Source organism: Trichomycterus rosablanca, chromosome 9 (genome assembly GCF_030014385.1).
Source record: "Trichomycterus rosablanca isolate fTriRos1 chromosome 9, fTriRos1.hap1, whole genome shotgun sequence".
NCBI lineage: Eukaryota > Metazoa > Chordata > Actinopteri > Siluriformes > Trichomycteridae > Trichomycterus > Trichomycterus rosablanca.
In genome coordinates this window covers 24,542,278-24,557,492 of record NC_085996.1, presented here as the reverse complement: position 1 = coordinate 24,557,492, position 15,215 = coordinate 24,542,278, and the positions used below count along the sequence as shown (strand labels likewise).

The window sequence follows — 15,215 nt, the reverse complement described above, 5'->3', positions numbered from 1 at the left end:
TACCGATACCAATACCTATTTAGAATACCGTTTTTTTTTAAACAAAAACACACGTGAGAAGTGACGAGGGGTTTAATGATACCACGTCCAAAAATGCACGTCAACAAGTAGCGAGTGATCAAAGTGTTTGTGCGCTGACATGATGAAATCAAGGAGGAAAAATGAATGAATCTGAGTGGATTTGGCAACACGAATAGCATGGATTGTTCTGTAGTGAGTTGGAGGTTAATAAATATTTTTGCAATATTGGTGTTTTGTTGTTATGTTTTGTAGAGAACGATCAGGTCAGAAAAACTGTAAAACGTGTGTGTGTGCCGGTGTATTCTGATATAAACTATATTAAACCCCTGTCCCACCTGTTTACACTCCTCTCCTGCGTTTCCCCTCACACCGTATCCTGCGTTCTCATTGGCTGTTCGACATGTCACGAACGCCGAGTTGCTCCCGAGCCGGCAAATCTAGCGCCGACCAGCCGCCGAGCGAAAATCAGGGCAAAAATCGTGTAGTGTGAACGAGGCATAACGCAGCAACGTGCACTAGGCACACGGTATCGGATGTTTAGTATCGGAGCCTCGTTTGCGAGTATGAGTACAAGTTAATGAGCGCGATATCGGGCAAATACCCGATACCAGTATCGGTACTCATGCATCTCTAGTTTAAATAATTCATATACATAATGGCTTTTACGCTAATAAAAAGGTCAGGGCTTACACAGGATTAAACCGGTACACTTGTATAAGGCAAGCCGTAGCCTAGTGGTTAAGGCACAGGACTAGTAATCCAAAGGTTGCTGGTTCAAGCCCCACCACTGCTAGGTTGCTGCTGTTGGGCCCTTGAGCAAGGCCCTTAACCCTCAGTTGCTCAGACTGTGTACTGTAACTTTGGATAAAGGCGTCTGCTAAATGCTGAAAATGTAAATGTAAATGTATAACAGGTTTATAACATTACATAAATAAATGACAACTACTGTTTGCAACTGAGGGGCGGCACAGTAGCTCAGTGGGTAGCACTGTCGCCTCACAGCAAGAAGGTCCTTGGTTCGATCCCCAGGTCGGGTGGTCCGGGTCCTTTCTGTTTGCATGTTCTCCCAGTGTCTGCCTGGGTTTCCTCCGGGAGCTCCGGTTTCCTCCCACAGTCCAAAAACATGCAGTAAGGTAATTGGAGACAGTGAATTGCCTTATAGGTGAATGGGTGTGTGTATATGTGTGTATGTGTGTCTGCCCTGCGATGGACTGGCGCTCCGTCCAGGGTGTTACTGTGTGCCTTGCGTCCATTGAAAAGCTGGGATAGGCTCCACTTTAAATCTGTTATCTGATATACAATCTAGCACACTGTGTAGGGAACATAAGTCAATTGTCTAATATACTGTCTAGTGCACTATGTAGTGAACATGAATGTGTTATCTGATATACAATCTAGTGCACTGTCTAGGTAACATAAATCAATTGTCTAATTCACTATCTAGTGCACTATGTAGGGAACATAAATCCGTGATCTGACACACAATCTACTGCACTATGTAGGGACCATTAATGTGTTTGTAACACGAACAGTTAGCTTAATAGCTCAGTTAGCAGCTCCGAAAAGTTCTGTTATCACCCATAATCCTTTGGTGTGTGCGAGAGGTTTTTAATTTCTTTTTTTCCCTTCGGAGGTTCTTGCCTTCTTCTTCTTGTTCTTCTTACCTCCCTGAAATGAGTTTTTGCATCTTGGGATGTCTGTTTTGTAGTGTTAAACTATATGCCTTTTTTAGCCTACTGTGTTAAGGCAGGGTAGGGAATTTTTACTGTTGCGTAGCAGCAACTCATTCGTTGTGGAACTACTTTTTGGCGGAAGGTATTGTCAATATTAAAGCATATTTAATATGAAATTCAGGGCTTCTTTAATTTATTTTCTTTCTTTATTTTGTAAAAACTGTTGTATAAAAGCAATAGAACACTTGAGGTCGTGTGTTATTGCGAATAACATCACGGCTCGCCTTCGGCTCGTGCCTGCAACCAAATCACAGCCGTGATGTTATTTGTGATAACACACTCCCTCTCGTGTTCTATTGCTTAAACATATGAGGGATGATTCTGAGAAAGGTGAGGTCAGTCCAGAATTACATGAGAGGAGCTTGTCAATGATCTCAAGGGAGCTGGGAGCAGAGAAATGCTGGATATGACCCCAAGAACACCATCCCCACCGGGCATTTCTCTGCCTCCAAACACGGCGAGTGGAGTTGATGCCAAAGAGCTCAATTTTGGTCTCATCTGACCATATCACATTCTCCCAAGCTTTCTCTGAATCATTCAGGTGTTCATTGGCAAACTTCAGACGGGCCTGTACATGAGCCCTCTTGAGCAAAGGGACTTTGCGGGCACTGCAGGATCTCAATCCATTACGGCGAAGTGTGTTACTAATGGTTTTCTTGGTGACTGTGCTCCCAGCTCCCTTGAGATCATTGACAAGCTCCTCCTGTGTAATTCTGGACTGACCTCACCTTTCTCAGAATCATTCTTACCCCACCAGGTGAGATCTTGCATGGAGCTCCAGAGCGAGGGTGATTGACTGTGATCTTGTATTTCTTCCATTTTCGAATTATCGCACCAACAGTGGTCTCTTTCTCACCAAGCTTCTTGCTGATGGTGTTGTAGCCCATTCCAGCCTTGTGCAGGTCTACAATCTTGTCCCTGACATCCTTTGATAGCTCTTTGGTCTTGCCCATGGTGGTCGAGAGATTTGAACGGAAGAAACTGATTCTGTGACAGGAGTCTTTTATACAGGGACAGGACTAATGTGTGTGCCTCATGGGCACATAACCGGTCTGTGGGGGTCAGAATTCTTGCTGGTTGGTAGGGGATCAAATACTTATTTCCCTTAATTAAATACAAATTAATTTATAACTTTTATTTAATGTTTTTTTTCTGGATTTTTTGTTGATATTCTGTCTCTCTCTGTTAAAATAAACCTTCCATAAAAATTATAGACTGTTCAAGTCTTTGTAAGGGGGTAAACTTACAAAATCAGCAGGGGATCAAATACTTATTTCCCCCACTGTATATATATATATATATATATATATATATATATAGAGAGAGAGAGAGAGAGAGAGAGAGAGAGAGAGAGATCCAACTCATCCAACCATTCCCTCATGGACTGGGGCACAGTCATGCTGGAACAGAAAAGGGCATTCCCCAACAGTCCCACAACTTGGAAGCATACAATTGTCCAAAATGTCTTGATATGCTGAAGCATTAAGATTTCCCTTCACTGAAACTAAGGAGCCTGGGAAAACCCCTAAAAACAACCTCACCGCATTAGCCCTCCTCCATGAAACTTGGCACAATGCAGTCAGACAGGTAACGTTCTCCTGGTATTCGCCAGACCCAGACACATCCATCAGATTGCCAGATAGAGAAGCACGATTCATCACTCCACAGAGCCCAGTGGTGGCATGCTTTACACAATCTGACTCTTGGCATTGTGTTTGGTGATAAAAGGCTTGCACACAGTTTTTGTACTGATGTTAATAACAGAAAAGGTCTGGAACCCTGCAGCAACTGAATTAGAGCTAAGAACTGATTTAGAGTACTCCTGTTCTGTAACTTTACATGGTCTGCTTCTTTCTGGCTGAGTTGCTAAGTGCTGTTTTTTTTTCTAAAAGCTTCCACATTTCAGTAATGCCACTCAGAGGTGATCATGGAATATCTAGGAGGGAAGAAATTGCACTAAATGACTTGTTGCAACAGTGACATCCAATTACAGAACCACCTGCTGTGTTTGTTTAAGTCGCTGGCCAGATTTTGGTTGGATTTTGCTAGACTGCTGCAGTGTCTGTTATCCCCACACTCTTTGCACTGGTTGTCCACAAGGTGCTGTGTTGTCCTTATGGGGTTTAGTTATTAGTTTTATTAGAATTTTAACATTTTAGGAATCGAACCCAGGACCTTCTTGCTGTGAAGCAACAGTGCTACCAACCGAGCCACCATGCTGCTCTGTCCCTATGGGGTAACGGTTGGGAACGCAGGGTATTAACGAACTGCTCTTATTCCAAATGTTTCACTCACTGTCCAGCATGAGTGTCCAGTCTGTGTGATGCAGTGATGATTTCACTGGTAACATCAGCCTGTACTTTAGGGCTTCTCTTCCTAATCGTAGGGTGTGTTCGAAAACCTAGCGAACTGCCTTGCTGTCCGACCGCCTACATAGACAGCTGCCTAAGTAGAGAGGATTCTAATAAGACATCGACTTATAAGTCAGGTTATTCAAACGCACTACTTAGACAGCGATTACATCAGTTTTCGCTTACTAAGCTAACAGTTATCCTCATGCCATTCAAACCAATGGGATGAGGTGGCACAACGCGCTAGCATGTCAACTAACATCTCCCTCTGTGTTCCGAAAACGGTTACATTCGCTGACATGCCTGAATTTGCAAATAAATACACTTGTGCAGGTGGTTTTCACAAATAAAAAATCAATGATAATTTATTTACGTTTGAAAAGAACTCCACACCGTCCACCATATTTTTAAATATTTTTGTGAGAAAAGTTGTGCCGCACTGAATGCTGGGATTGCCTCCACCGTTAAGGCAGCATCGAATGCTCCCTCGTTCTTCTGTCAAAATAGCGTTCAGATTGAAGGTGACTTAGTAGACAGCATTTTAAGGCATCTAGGAATTCGAACAGCCTCCTTCTCGGGAGCGTGCATAGGATGACGTAAAATGTAGAGAGCTGACTAGGTTTTCGAACACACCCATAGACTCAAAGATACATTTATTTATTATTACCATACTTCTAAAGTAAATCTTTTAAACATCTAAAAAAAATCCAGCTAATATCAGCAGGAATGAAATAAAGCCTGCATTTGATTAATACCTGCCCGTCAGTGGAATGAATTTATACACACCTAAGCAGTTCATGTGATGACTAAGCTTTGATGAATCACACTGCTGCTGTGCTGAATAAATCTAGTTGCACTGACACAACCCCTATTTTCATCCTTAAGTAGAAATGCACGTTTAGAATATGCAATCCTTCATCGACACTGTAAGCAAATCACTGTTCACATTTTTGTGGTTGTAAGGAAATTTGTTTTTGCACATGCAACCAGTTAGTAAATCAGGGGAGAGAACGCATGTGGAAAACAAATGACTGTAGTACACAGTGTAGAGCAAAACTACACTCACGATAAACCTAAATCTTCATTTCACAGCTCATAAAGAAAAGTACAGTTCAGGTTAAAGGTTTACACTCTAATATGGGATGTCATGCTCGTCCTGGGATTTCTGCAATTGTTTTTTACGCTTAAATGATATAAAGGCTCCCAAAAATCTTCAAAAACTTTTTTTTTTTCTCTCTTTTTTTTTGACAAAATCTGCTGGGTCAAAAATCTAAATACAGCTCACCAGCTCTTTTAACCTCAATCAGCTGCTTTTCATTACAAGCTTCTGACACAACTCTAAATACTGGCAATCTGGCAGTTAGAGCTTAAACCAAGGACCTAGAACAGAATTACTAGAAAAGTACATGTAAACCACTGAGCTACCACAGCAAAAGTGTTTGGCACATTTAAGAAGTCATTTTGGAGTAGCACAGCATCTCATTACACTAGCCCACCAGTACCGCAGAGATCTAGATTTTAATTTCAGCAGTGCTATCGGCCAGCCGGGTGTCTACACAGAACATGTGTGATGCTGTACTGGATAAAGCGATCATGATAATGAAAAAATATAATGATAAATCTAGCAAATCCATAGCTGTTATGCACCAGTGTTGGTAGAAAAATGCAGAATGTTAAATTGTTTTCTCTCTGCACTCAGGTGGCACAGTGGTAAAACATGCTAGCACACCAAAGCTGACATCTTGAACTCATCGGTTTGAATGTCAGCTCTGCTACCAGCAGGCTGGGCACCCTACATGAACTACAACAATTGACTCGTTTGCAGGAGGGGTCCCTGAAGGGGATTCCTTATAACTGATGTAATTACAACCTCTGCTGGCTAATCGATGGCACCTGCAAAGAGAGGGGGGATAACGGGATCAGGGTGTGACTCTACATACACAAAGCTGATCCACATATGAACTCGCCTCATGCAGGTATAAAGATTGGTACTGCAAACGTGTCTGAGGGAGCGTGTGTCAGTTGCGGCTCTCCTCAGTCAGGAGTGGAGGTCAACATCAGTAGAGAGGAAGCGTAACGCAATTGGGTAATTGAACACGGCTAGACTGGAAAGAAAATTGGGGGAAATGCAAAAAAAAACTAAATTAAAAACATTTAAACAGGGCGCCCAATATTTTGCATAAGACAAAATGGAACCAAAATGGATTCATTATTTTTTCCCTCTGTTGTTTCCAACTATACTCATTTACATTACTTTGCTATTCAGGATCTTAAACTCTTCTTAGATCTTAAAAAGCTGGCCCTGAGCACAACCAATTTACAAAGTAAATTTACTTTACTGTCTAATTCTGTTGTACAGCGTCAGCATATGCTAATTAAATGAACACTTGAATAATCAGCCAGCTACTGAAAGCCAAAGACGACTGGAATAGTAATAACAGAATGAGACTGTATGTGTGTGTATGGTACTTCTTAATATTTATGTACAGTGCACTGCTGACAGCTGAGAACCAGCCACTGGTGCTGCTAATTACAAACTGTTTTCACATCATTAGTTAAGGTTAGGTGAAATAACACATTCAATTAGCCTTTGTTTTTACAGATAAATCCTGCACTGGTGCAAATCAACTGTTCCATCTAAAACTGGAAAAAAAAGATGCTAGTAGTCTAGTTCAGACTAATGACTGATGTGAAGTAGTTCACTACTGACCAAGCTTTGTGCGACTGGGATAATAAAAGCTTTTGTTCTGAGGGAACAGAACAGACGATGTTTTTCCCCACTTCCACTTTTATTACTGTTGTTGCAAGGATGTGGGCAAGTCATAACAGCAGCTCTGAGCTCCCACTAAAGAGTGACAAAACAAAATAAACCGTAAAATAAGGCAACAGAGAAACAGAGTGGGACGTGTGGCATTTCAAATGGGTTTACGATTTAATGCAAATTGGGTTTAACCTAGTACACCAACAATTCCCAATAATTAACTCCTGTGGGTCCAATTGTAATGCGGAAGTACTGGAGGGCATCTCCCGTTCGGTGGAATTTTAGCATTAATATAGTAATATTCAGTAACACACACACACACACACACACACACACACACACACACACACACACACACACACACACACACACACACACACAGATCAGCCGTAACATTAAAACCGCCCCCTTGTTTTCACACTCGCTGTCCATTTTATCAGCTCCACTTACCATATAAAAGCACTTTGTAGTTCTACAATTACTGACTGTAGTCCATGCTGTTCTTCAATGGTCAGGATCCCCACAGGACCACTACAGAGCAGGTATTATTTGGGTGGTGGATCATTCTCAGCACTGCAGTGACACTGCCATGGTGGTGGTGTGTTAGTGTGTGTTGTACTGAGCGGATAAGACACAGTAATGCTGATGGAGTTTTTAAACACCTCACTGTCACTGCTGGACTGAGAATAGTCCACCAACCCCGTGGGCAGCATCCTGTGACCACTGATGAAGGTCTAGAAGATGACCAACTCAAACAGCAGCAATAGATAAGTGATCGTATCTGAGTGGATAAGACACAGCAGCGCTGCTGGAGTTTTTAAATACCGTGTCCACTCACTGTCCACTCTATTAGACACTCCTACCTAGTTGGTCCACCTTGTAGATGTAAAGTCAGAGACACAGTGGTCACAGGACGCTGCCCACGGGGCATTGTTGGCTGAATATATTTTTGGTTGGTGGACTATTCTCAGTCCAGCAGTGACAGTGAGGTGTTTAAAAACCTCCATCAGCACTGCTGTGTCTGATCCACTCATACCAGCACAACACACACTAACACACCACCACCATGTCAGTGTCACTGCAGTGCTGAGAATGATCCACCACCTAAATAATACCTGCTCTGTAGTGGTCCTGGGAGTCCTGATCAGTGCTTCTATATGGTAAGTGGAGTTGATAAAATGGACAGTGTGTGTAGAAACAAGGAGGTGGTTTTAATGTTATGGCTGATATACGTATAATATATATATATATATATATATATATATATATATATATATATATATATATATATAGAGAGAGAGAGAGAGAGAGAGAGAGAGAGAGAGAGAGAGAGAGAGAGAGAGAGAGAGAGAGAGAGAGAGAGAGAGAGAGAGAGAGAGAGTGTTCTTGATGCATCATTCTCAGACTAAATCTATTGAGTAATAACATTTTGCAGATGCTTTGGCAAAACTAACTAAATATGGTCTTTATATTACAGCTGATCAGACTAGATCGAACTGAGAGAGACATAGATGAGGAAAGACAGGCCAGGCGGGCAGTCTAGCCCTTTCATGGGTGTCCCAATTTTTCTCACAGTCAGGACGTGTCTAATTACCGGATTGCACTTTTTAATCTCTAGTGCTGCTGACTTCCACCCCTGACCGAGGAGCTGTGACTAACACACGCCCCCCTGTGACACGTGCAGTAGCCGACTGCATCTTTTCACCTGCACGAGATGAGTTCATAAGGGGCTCAGTCTTACGCACAGAGAGTCACGCACTGATCTCCATTATCACGCCTGCAGAGGTCGTAATTGCATCAGTTATGGGGGATTTTCCTGCTGGTAGCAGGGCTCAGATTCCAACTCACAAGTTCTAAACACAGCTAATGTGTGTTTAGAACTTGACTGGTAAAACTGATTGATCGCATGTGTTCAATGGTTTTACAAGCATGTCGTTAATTTGTGCGACTGTTGTGGCCTAGTGGTACTAGGGGTACTGGACTAGTAATCCAAAGGTTGCTGGTTCAAGCCCCACTACTGCCAGGTTGCCACTGCTGGGCCCTTGAGAAAGGCCCTTAACCCTCAATTGCTTAGACCAGGGGTGTCAAACTCATTTTCATCAGCATTATTGTGGCCCTCAAAGGGCCGATTGTAACGTATCCTGCTGTGATTGCAGTCTGTTGTTTTTCTTGGAGGCTAAATTCTGCATTTATATTGTCCTCCTTTACCACAGACACATCCTCATAACACAAGAGACGCACCGGTTTCTCTTCCTGAAGCACAAACTTGTTTTCACTTTTATTAAATTTCCTCCTTCTGCTTAATTTTCTTACTTATCTTCTTGTACATTTTGGGATTATGTGTAAATATTTCTTAACTTCATCTACTGGCGGGCTGTGTCACTTTGCAGGTCACAAAATCAGCATGCATTTTGAGAGATGCAGTTAATGTAGGATTTTACAGTGTATTTTAAGACAATTGTTTTGCCCTCACTAATAGTTTATCCCCCTTGCTCAGCTAGACAGACAGACAGACAGACAGACAGCTCTCTTCAGAATACAGTCGGGTTTATTTGCTTCCCAGCTGTGTGATACACTGTGTGCACCAGAATGAAGTAAAAATAAAAACAATAAAAACAATAAAGAACTTAATACAGTACAAGCACACAGCTGTAGTCAAGTGTTACATCTGGTACAATATGAGATTTAACCAAACATAAAATAGCGCTAAGGAGTTAAAATTTTGTGTAAAGATACTAATTGCTATAGTAACGGTAACAACTGTATTTAATTACGGTAAATTTGTAACTAAAGCGCTGTGATATACTCACTAAACATTTACTAACAACTGAGAATATAAACGCCACTACTTACAGACAATGCTTTGGTATTATACTGCAAGATAATTATTTATATTTATTATTATTGTTTACATTACTACCCGCGTTCTTTTGCCGTAAAAGTCACATGGCTTCTCAGCGAAGGTCAAAGTTAGTTGCCATGACTACGATGTCACCAGTTGCCGTTTAAAGGTGCAGGTGTCCCATTAAAATATAACTGCGTCTCTGTAAATACTCGAACCATCACAACAATCGTACAGTCGTTTAAGCTCTCGCGGGCCACATTAAATGACGTGGCGGGCCAGATCTGGCCCGTGGGCCGTGAGTTTGACACCTCTGTCTTAGACAGTATACCGTCACAGTACTAGAAGTTGTTTTGGATGAAAGCGTCTGCTAAATGTTGAAAATGTAAATGTAATTTTTATAGAAACCAGTCAACGAGCATAATCTGAAGTGTGACGTCGGTTTTGTGAATCATTTTGGATGCCATAATCAGGGGAATTATATACAGAACAAGGCTGTCCTGACCCTGAAAGGTTTGGGAAACACTCTTCTAGCAGAAACAGCCCAAAGCAATAGTGACACAGCTTATTTCTCTTTATAGTGACTGGATTTTGCTTGCTCTGCCACATAAAAGACTTTTCAGTAGTGAAAAATGGAATCCAACTCCCCAGTGATGTTTTAAAACAGTACGAAAGACCTTGTCTCTGGCACTCTACTGTCCCTTATATCACCCGTGGCGAACAGAATATCGTATTTTAACAAGGCTGAAAATGGTTTAAGAGAGAGGGGCTGAGTGAGGCCTCGTTTCTCAGGTGTAATATGAACTGTTAGACAGAAACACCTAGAGGTCTCGTGTCAGCTTTGATGGTTTTATTGTTATTCACAGTGTCATTCGTACGAGAAGAGGTTAGCATTAACACAGACCAGGTTCCTGTATCCACTGTGTTAAAAGAGACTACATCTCTTAACATACTGCTTTATACTTCCCACTTCTCTCCTAGAACTAAATCAGTAGAACCATAATAGAGTGGATAGAATAGAATGCCTTTGTCATATATACATATACACGTGTACAGTACAATGAAATTCTTTCTTGACATATCCCAGCTTGTTTGGAAGCTGGGGTCAGAGCCCTTATACGGCGCCCCTAGAGCCGAGAGGGTTAAAGGCCTTGCTCAAGGCCCAACATTCGAACTCTCAACCGCGCGCGCGAGTGCCTGACCAGAGGGCGTGGCATTACGAGATTTTTTTACTTTTAAAACTAAAGCAATTCATTTTTCACCCACAGGAGACATTATTGATTGGTCTTACTGAGCACGCACGCACGTTTAATGTTATCCAGTTCAGTCTGGGGAAAAAAAACCTTAAAAATAGGGCTAACAGTGAAGATAAACCGGTGACAAAAGCAACGACTGCTTTTATAGGATGCGTGTGTGTCTTTAAGAGAGATGCTCTGTTCACAGTATCGATATATAAGTGATTCAGGAGTCGATTCATATAAAGCAATGCGTACGTTTCTTTTCTCAGTCATCTCTCCGTTTTTACTGTTATTATTAATGAATGTTGCTGTTTTAAATAAACACCGGCTACTACAGAACATTTTGTGTGACTCGCTTACCTTAAAAAGCTCAGGCTTAATTAAACTGCCGTTACCACAGGGCGGTAACCGAGTCAGACTCGTTCTGCCCGTGGAGCTAAAAGTTTGAGATGATCCTGAACTAACGAACTTAGTAACTGATGTACTTTTGCCTCTGCTTGGCTCTGTGAAGTAAAATTTTTTGCTCTCATCTTCATCAAAAGCAAGAACCGCTTACGATTTACAAAAGTGAACCACGAATTTATATAATGAGCTGATAGAATCGGCTCAGATGGGATCGGACTCTATTATCTTTTTGAAGTTATATTTTCAGTCAGCAAATTGCATCGTATGTATGATGTGCACAACGTTAATTATGTTATTTTAGCTTGTCAAGAGCTTTCGCAATGGTTTCTGTGCGATGGTTGACGAAGGTGGGGGGGGGTTGAGGCGCGAGTTCGAGTGGGGGGTGGGGGGATGTGCCGCACGTTCGCGGTTGGCACACGAAGGGGGGCACATGTCCAAAAAGGTTGAAAACCCCTGCACTAGGCTACCACTGTGGCTAATGGGTCATTTGACACTGATTTGAGTGACTTTGGAAATGAAGTTAAATTTTTACTGTACATTGACATTGACAGTGATTTTTCACCTCACATTACCCAATTAATCCCAAATCACCTTCTGGATGTCCCTGAACTCAAGTCCTGTCCAGCTAAGATTGCCAGATTTTAGCTGTGACAGCCTATTACTTAATTATTAGTGTGCATGGGATGTATATTACATTTATATTTACCTTTTTGGCATTTAGCAGACGCTTTTATCCAAAGTGACTTACAGTACTTTGACAGTTTATTGTCTAAGCAATTGAGGGTCAAGGACTAGCAGACTAGATTAAACTGAGAGAAACATAGATGAGGAGAGACAGGCCAGGCAGGTAGACTATATAGTAATACAGAAGAGGAGTAGAGGACAATCAAAGCGGATGAGTGATGTGGCACCCTTTCACGGGTGTCCCAATCAGGTCGTGTCTAATTCCCCGACTGCACTTCACTTCCTTTCTAGTGCTGCTGACTAGGGCTGTCGCGGTAAAAGAATTTCCCCTTTCGGTATTTAGCGTGGCTCAACACAGCGGTATGCGATATTATCGCCATATACAGTGCCTTGCAAAAGTATTCAGCCCCCTTGAACTTTTCAACCTTTTGCCACATTTCAGGCTTCAAACATAACGATATGAAATTGTAATTTTTTGTGAAGAATCAACAACAAGTGGGACACAATCGTGAAGTGGAACGAAATTTATTGGATATTTTAAACTTTTTTTAGAAATAAAAAACTCAAAAGTGGGGCGTGCAATATCATTCAGCCCCCTTGCGTTAATACTTTGTAGCGCCACCTTTTGCTGCGATTACAGCTGCAAGTCGCTTGGGGTATGTCTCTATCAGTTTTGCACATCGAGATACTGAAATTTTTGCCCATTCTTCCTTGCAAAACAGCTCGAGCTCAGTGAGGTTGGATGGAGAGCGTTTGTGAACAGCAGTTTTCAGCTCTTTCCACAGATTCTCGATGGGATTCAGGTCTGGACTTTGACTTGGCCATTCTAACACCTGGATACGTTTCTTTGTGAACCATTCCATTGTAGATTTTGCTTTATGTTTTGGATCATTGTCTTGTTGGAAGATAAATCACCGTCCCAGTCTCAGGTCTTTTGCAGACTGCAACAGGTTTTCTTCCAGAATGGTCCTGTATTTGGCTCCATCCATCTTCCCATCAATTTTAACCATCTTCCCTGTCCCTGCTGAAGAAAAGCAGGCCCAAACCATGATGCTGCCACCACCATGTTTGACAGTGGGGATGGTGTGTTCAGGGTGATGAGCTGTGTTGCTTTTATGCCAAACATAACGTTTTGCGTTGTGGCCAAAAAGTTCGATTTTGGTTTCATCTGACCAGAGCACCTTCTTCCACATGTTTGGTGTGTCTCCCAGGTGACTTTTTATAGATATCTTTGAGAAATGGCTTTCTTCTTGCCACTCTTCCATAAAGGCCAGATTTGTGCAGTGTACGACTGATTGTTGTCCTATGGACAGAGTCTCCCACCTCAGCTGTAGATCTCTGCAGTTCATTCAGAGTGATCATGGGCCTCTTGGCTGCATCTCTGATCAGTCTTCTCCTTGTTTGAGCTGAAAGTTTAGAGGGACGGCCGGGTCTTGGTAGATTTGCAGTGGTCTGATACTCCCTTCATTTCAATATGATCGCTTGCACAGTGCTCCTTGAGATGTTTAAAGCTTGGGAAATCTTTTTGTATCCAAATCCGGCTTTAAACTTCTCCACAACAGTATCTCGGACCTGCCTGGTGTGTTCCTTGGTCTTCATGATGCTCTCTGCGCTTTAAACAGAACTCTGAGACTATCACAGAGCAGGTGCATTTATACGGAGACTTGATTACACACAGGTGGATTCTATTTATCACCATCAGTCATTTAGGTCAACATTGGATCATTCAGAGATCCTCACTGAACTTCTGGAGTGAGTTTGCTGCACTGAAAGTAAAGGGGCTGAATAATATTGCACGCCGCACTTTTCAGGTTTTTATTTCTAAAAAAAAGTTTAAAATATCCAATAAATTTCGTTCTACTTCACGATTGTGTCCCACTTGTTATTGATTCTTCACAAAAAATTACAATTTCATATCTTTATGTTTAAAGCCTGAAATGTGGCAAAAGGTTGAAAAGTTCAAGGGGGCTGAATACTTTTGCAAGGCACTGTATATATATTTGAAAATTACTTAATTTATCTGTATTTTAGAGCTATATAAACAAGCTTTATTGTTAGGCTATGATTCGGTATATTATTGCTTTTTAATGACAAAGACGAGACAGCTTTAGGACAAATCAAATGCAAGTTTATTGTTAAATACAGAACAGAGCAGGGCTGCGCAATAAGAATGCACGGCTTTTCTATTAAAAAAAGGTTTAAATTTAGCTTCTAGCCTAGGCTAGATATACACTGTGAAACCAAAAAAAAAGCAAACTGTTTAGGCTAAAGAATAAAGTCTGTAAGAGTTTAAACCTGTGTTATCATGCGCGCTAGAAGAACCAACATGTTCACCTGATGTGGTTTGAGAGGATCTGAGTGGGGTAGCGATGTTCCCAGCGGCACTAAAACTCTCTCTGATGGTGCTCAGTTACACTAATACACACGTGTACTGTACCTGCATGCGACTTTAGAGAGCAGAGGAAATCTAGCCCGGTTATCGCGCCACTATTAACCATCTATTTAGTAGATATAATTAACATAACAATATATACTACATTTTAAGTTATTATTCGTTTCAATACATTTTTATTCAACGAAAAAATACATTTAAATTATTCCAGCAAGCCAGCAAGAGAATATTTGCAGGCTGCAATGCCATATTAACCGTCATTAAGTGTTTTAGTACGCCAAGGCTGTTTAAATATAGTCTAAATTACAAGTATTTTATTGAGTGTAAACTCAATTTAATCATTAATAAACTTGCCTATAATTAATGTTGCCATTGTTTCCATCTTAAAACACAAAATTTATTTAACATTTATTACGCCCGATTGTAAGCGTAAAACAAGATGGACCCTGCAAAAAAAAAAAAAAAAAAAAAAAAAAAAAAACGTGAACATCGCGGTGTTGCGGTTGCTTGGCATGCCCTGCGGTTGGCTGGTCTATACCGCGGTATTTCAAAATTGCGGTTAGCGCGAAGTCAGCCCTACTGCTGACTTCCACTCCTGATCGAGAAGAGCTGTGTCTAACACACACCCTCCTCCGACACACGTGCAGTAGCCGACTGCATCTTTTTACCTGCATGAGATGTACAGTACATGAGGCTCAGTCTGGCGTACGGAGAGTCAAGCACTGATCTCTATTATCATGTCTCTGTGCATGCGCCATCAAATCAGCCAGCAGAGGTTGTAGTTGTAA

At 41.6% G+C, this 15,215-nt stretch overlaps 1 protein-coding gene across 3 annotated transcripts in view; it reads right to left on the bottom strand.

Moving 5' to 3' along the window:
• ralgps2 (Ral GEF with PH domain and SH3 binding motif 2) overlaps positions 1 to 15,215 on the bottom strand; it is a 190,205-nt gene that overhangs the window by 82,175 nt on the left and 92,815 nt on the right. The gene's annotated exons all lie outside the window — the stretch shown is intronic.